Raw genomic sequence first — 6000 nt, forward strand, 5'->3', positions numbered from 1 at the left:
AGAAATTGTTTTTAAAAAATGTTTTTATCAAGAACAGCAAAGCCATATGCTGTATCAAATATGAATGCAATATGAAGGCATTCTCAAGTAGCATTGAAATTCAAATCAAGCCTCCCCCCTTTCCCCTTTAGTAAACCTTTGCCTAGCCAATTTGCTCAGGTGAGCGATGTGGCCCCTGGGCCTCTTGTTTGTGGCTTGAATTGAGGCCTATAGGATATGTTAGTACTGTAACTACTGTTGTTTATAATACATGTACAGCCGATGGACACTAGTATACTTACAAGTGCATACCATGTACAAATAACATAAGCTCAAGCGGCATCTTTAACTACAATTTATTCTTTGTTTTCAAAATATTTTATTTATATTTATAGGTATTTATATAGATTACTATTTCAAATGATGGGACTTAAAACAAAAAAATTCATTCTGTTTAAATTAAGCGTCATTGGCATCGAATCAGGAACATTGCGTCGGTAGAATGTCTTTATCCGTATGCTAACTTTTGTAAAATTTATATTGATCACAGATGACAACCAACACTATTTTAATAGTGTAACTAAGATATGTAATGATGAACTTATATGCGGAGTAGAAAAGTGGTTGTTGCATGTGAACGGGTCTAATTTCAGTAAAGATTACTCATTTTTCAGCATAATTTAACGATTTTGCACGAACATTCAATGTTTAGCGCGTATCAGTGACGTCATAGTTAAAAATTACGTCATTTTTGTACCTGTAGCATTTACTTCGGATCTTCCTTACTTCAATGCGTAACATCAAACAATGATACAAAGATGATTAAAATATCGTATTATTTGCGACGAATTATTGCTAATACCGTATTTTGTTCTTTCATGAATAAAGTGACAGCTAAGTCATAATAATAGAAATATAAATATCATAGATAATTTTTGCAATGAAAGAATTATTCTATTCATGAATTGTTGCCGTGCGTAATGCATTTGTACATTGCCCTTTTTTAAATTTATTATTTTAGCATCGTTCTTCATACATGTAGGTACGTAATGTATTATTTTCCAGGGAAATTTCGTGAATAATGTGACAGCTAAGTTATAATAATAAGAAATATGATTATCATAGATAATTTTTGCAATGAAAATTTTTTTTTTTTCAAACACGATATCTAAGTTATTTAATTAAAAAACGTGTAAATTCTTACCATCAAAAAGATAAGTCCTTTCACTTCGGAGTTCCGAATGACAATGAAAACTGAACGATAAGTAAACGGTGAACGAAAGGTGAACCCAAAGTAAAGGGAACGAAGAGCGAACGGTTGAACGCACACTGAACGAACGGTGAGCGAACGGAAAATTGTGAAAATCGAACGTTTCAGGGTTTGTACTTCAAAATTAAAGAAATTGTTCTCCATAACATATATCTTATTCTTTCAATAATTTTTATATAATGTATTCTGATACCAATTAATCAACATCAACTTTTAAAAAAATCATTGAATGATATTTTTCAGCGTACTTTAATAGTTGTGTCTGTTTCCTTTTTAAACGCAGAAAACTTCCCTTTTTTTAAATTACTTTGAAAAAAAATGTAACCGAGTAACAATAGTCCGATGGACCACATTGCTTACCTAAACACACTGGCTAGGAAAACACACAAATCAGTTCAGTATTGAAAAGTTTACAGGGGAGGGGATCAAAAGGCTTATTTTAGCTTGCAGCTCAGGTAAGCATATAATTGTATGAACAGTTTATATAGTGCACGTATATAGACAACAAAGTATATTAACCAAATCATTTTGCCATGTACATTTAGTTGAAGCTTAAAAGAAACCCAAAGAATTCTCACCAGTACGCCTACTGAAGCCTGGAATGGCAAGCCATAGATTTCCTCAGTGGTAACATCCTGCGTTATCGCTTCTGAGAAATGCCCTTGCTGTGCTAGGAAGTTTTTGATGTAACGGAGAGTGTCATCCAAAAGGCATGCAACAACTATCCAGTCTTGCCTCACTCCATCCATCATATGTGCAAATGTTCTGTGCTGAAAGACAAAAAAAGTTAATGATTAACTTAAATTTATGCCGCAATTTCACATACAATCTTAACTTCAGCCAAAAAAGTTTGTAAATTATTGATCTGTGTAACCTGTGCAATGAGTTGTTGTAAAAAGTTTTCTCGCGTGTTTTGTAGTTGGACATGACTTTCACCGAATCCCGTGGGTCATGATTTGATCAATCAGAATTCGCAACACCTTATAGAGGCTTCACTTAATTTTTATGTTTTCTTGTCCAGTGTATCTTCAGATTTGTTTAATGACTATTCCATAATTTTATCTTATTTCTTGATTAGCTTACAAAAAACAGACAGACATATAAAGAGAACATTTTACTTTCATTTACTATCTCACCTTTAAGTTTGAGTATACATCTCTGTAAATGCAGACAGACACATGCCAATTTATACCCTTTTGGCCATACCAATCGCTCTGTTTCTCTCTGAATGATACAGGCAAGTATTTCATGGCCCAGTCCATAACAAGAAGGATATCACCAGGCTCCAGATCTTTCAGTGTCTGGATTCTTGCATTGTCTTGATAAATGGTTCGCACAATGTGACTATTCCATTCAACAATTTTTGCTTCAGCTATATCTTTGTCCTCAAACATCTACTCTTTTGTAGTTGGTGAAAGAGCTGTCAATTCAATTACTGAACTCATTTAAAAATCAATGTTCCATAATTTTTGGTATGTAAGAAAAATATCTTAACCTTTAAATGTAAACGTAATGTCTCAACAATAGTGAACTTAATACTTTATTAAATTCATTTTAATTTCAAGTATAGGTTTAAAGATCAGATGATAAAAAGCTACATTGTATATTTGCATTTATGAATTACCCGCAAGGTTATTCAAAATTCCTTTTAAATTTAGAATTGCATTTGGGAGTAATTGACAGCGATCACATACAACATCATGTTGATAATCAATACAGATCATGTGGATCACTCAAAGCATAGATTATACAATGATCACTGCAGTGGTCAGTCTACCAAAAGAAGAAAGAATAAAATAATTTATTTAATTATTTACATTGCACCAGCAAAAAGAGTCTTTGAATGATATCATTAGATTATTTGTTATACAGTATACATCTTAATGTATATGATATGCCTTGAAGATGAACATGCATAACTGGTTACTAGAATAAAATATTAATCGTTAATGCAATAATTTTGTTTCACAATCACTTTAAATTTGACAGCTATCAATTATGATTTTTTTTTCAAATACCTGTTTTACATGCATTTTAAAGTCTGTCTTCATGTAAATTCTGCTGGTAACGATAGATTCTTTACATTCTGTCAGCTCCAGCAGCAATATCCATTTGTTACATACTTTTCAACATCTAAAAATATATGTATACCTAGTTATGCTAATGAGATTCAATTGTCCTGGCCCCAAAATTTCAAGCTATTATAACTTAAAATAATTTTGATCTGGAAAAAAGAATTTCATCATATATTTTAATTTAAATATTACACAACATTGCAAATTTTTAAGAAAATATATCAAAAAGTATATAATATATGTGGTCCCAACTTACGCATAATGGTGACAGGGGCATGATTTAACAAACTAATGAACCTACACTTATTAATAATGCTTCCATATTTTTGGACTAATCAGGGCTTTACCCATCTTGTACATATAAGTTCAAGTTACCAGAGGGCTTCTCGGAAACAATACTATCATACATGTTAGACATCAATTGAATATATAAGTTTAGAAACCTGCAACTGTTGATAAAAGCACATCATATGCATTCCATCCGTCTGCTGCTGCATTATCAAAGCCTTATAGATATGTTCGCTTTGATGCTGGACAAACTCAAAAGTGGAAGAGTGTGGATCTACATAAGGGAATATATTGGGTTTCTTCACAGTATGCCTGGTATATCATAATGAGTGTTGAATGCCAGACTGTTCTTATTACTTCTGGAACTGTTACGATTCTTCCATCCTCTAGTCTTAGTTCTTTTGTGCCAATAGAAGAAACCTGTCAATGACAATATTCTAAGAAATCATCAAACATTTTTTAAAATCAGGCAGCCTTTACCAAATCTTACAAAACAATGCATAAATGTAATTCTTGCAAAAGCAATTTGCTTTTTTAAAAATGCTTCTTGGAAATTTGTAGTTTTATGCTGGCAGGGTACAAAATAATTCTTTTTGGAGTTCAATGTCAAGTGTTTTTGATGCATGCACAGTTCAATAGCTTTTACTTTTATATGTGACGCGCCAAGCAAAAACCTCCCTTATATCTATTATGACGTAACGTCAAAAGACGCGTCTAAAGTCAACAACGTAAAAGCGACGTAAAAACGCCTCCTCGAGAAAAACTCTCCTCAGCAGAACAAGGGAATGTTGTTTTATTTATATGCTAAGAAAGATTCTTGGGTGTGGTTTGATGTAGTTTATTCTTTAAGAAGAATTATTTTCTGTCAAGTGTCTGTGTGACCTAGCTATCCTTTTTCACAATTATTAAGTGTATATTTTTTAAAGATGTCCAGTGGTGGTTAAAAAATTCCCGTAAGGCCGTTTTTAACATGAAGTTTGTTTGCCCTCTCTCTATTCAGTTAAAAAAATTGCGTCGGTAGGTAGGTCGAATTTTTTGTCGGAAATGTGCAATGTTGAATAAGATTGAAGGCATTTCTGAAATATTGATTGGATAAGAAAATTCCGAAATGACTAATTCGGAGTTTTTGAAAAGATTTAGTCGGTTCATCTTAAAAGGTCAAACAAACAAGTTTTTAAAGATCGTATCTTTTTTTAATTTAAGCTGCTAATTACCAGCTGTTTCATCGTGATGCACATGCAAGAAAAATTAAACAGGAGCATAAAACTAGGAAAGGCATCTATTTTTAAAATGGCGATGCAGTGAAAATTGACCTGAATTACTCAATATAAACGGTATAAACTGAGTTGGGCAGTTAACGCTGCGGTTTATATATATAAAAAAAAATTGTACGCTGTTCCAACCCAGTTTACACCGTACATATAAATTGGATAGCTTTTTCAGTCCTTATAATTTAATTGTTTTAATTCATTTCTTGTATCATGAACAAAGTAGACTTTCATTAAAAATCACTTCAACAGTTCCAGTTGTACAATATTTAAATGTTCAGACGGATCGACATGTTTTTTTATGCAAGTGATTGTGATATAGGTAACCCGATTTATGCAATAAAAAATAAGTTCTTTATCCAAGAAAATACCGCGTTATAACCATAATTAAATTAAAGAAGTATATAACTAAATCTTTTCACTTCCGTAGATGATGTAAGTTGGAAAAATATACATTGCCCTTCGCTGCACTTTCTGCGCAAGTAGTAAGAACTGTACATAATATTTGATAGCTTGCCAAGGATATTGATAAATAGTGAAGTTTAGTTAAAAATGTAATTCTCTATAGATACGACACAGAGAATTTGACTTGGCCACTTCTTCCGGAATTAGTTTTTAGCTGTTGATCTAAAATGAATATTTTGAAGGAAGGGCTTTTGAGCTTCTCAATTTATTTTGTTATTGTTTAACACCTTCTCATGTACGCAAAAATGTAGGAAAAATTTGCCCCCCCCCTTCTCCTGTGTCTGCTCTTTGGAGACTTCGTGCACATTTTGTCGTGAATACATGTATATATACAGTACGGATGCTCGCATTCATTGTAAGTTACTGTCCCACTTTCTAAGATATTTTATGATTGAGAACAAAACAGATTGGACATATGCTTATCGACATTTTCCGGGGGAAAAATGAAACATATCGTTATTTTGCTGCTCTGTTATGTATTCATAATCCGTTTACTGAGGTTACAGTGTATACACAATACATCGAATGTGAAACTGGCAAACATGATACATCGCTAAAATGTTATAAGTAATACAAATTGTTACAAATTAATACATATTGTTTGAACGCCTTTAAACATTCCAATCTTTTATCATTTAGTACATGATTTTTCTAC

Source organism: Saccostrea cucullata, unplaced genomic scaffold, assembly GCF_032062105.1.
Source record: "Saccostrea cucullata isolate Sc308-1 unplaced genomic scaffold, CSIRO_AGI_Scuc_v1 ctg1424, whole genome shotgun sequence".
Taxonomy (NCBI): domain Eukaryota; kingdom Metazoa; phylum Mollusca; class Bivalvia; order Ostreida; family Ostreidae; genus Saccostrea; species Saccostrea cuccullata.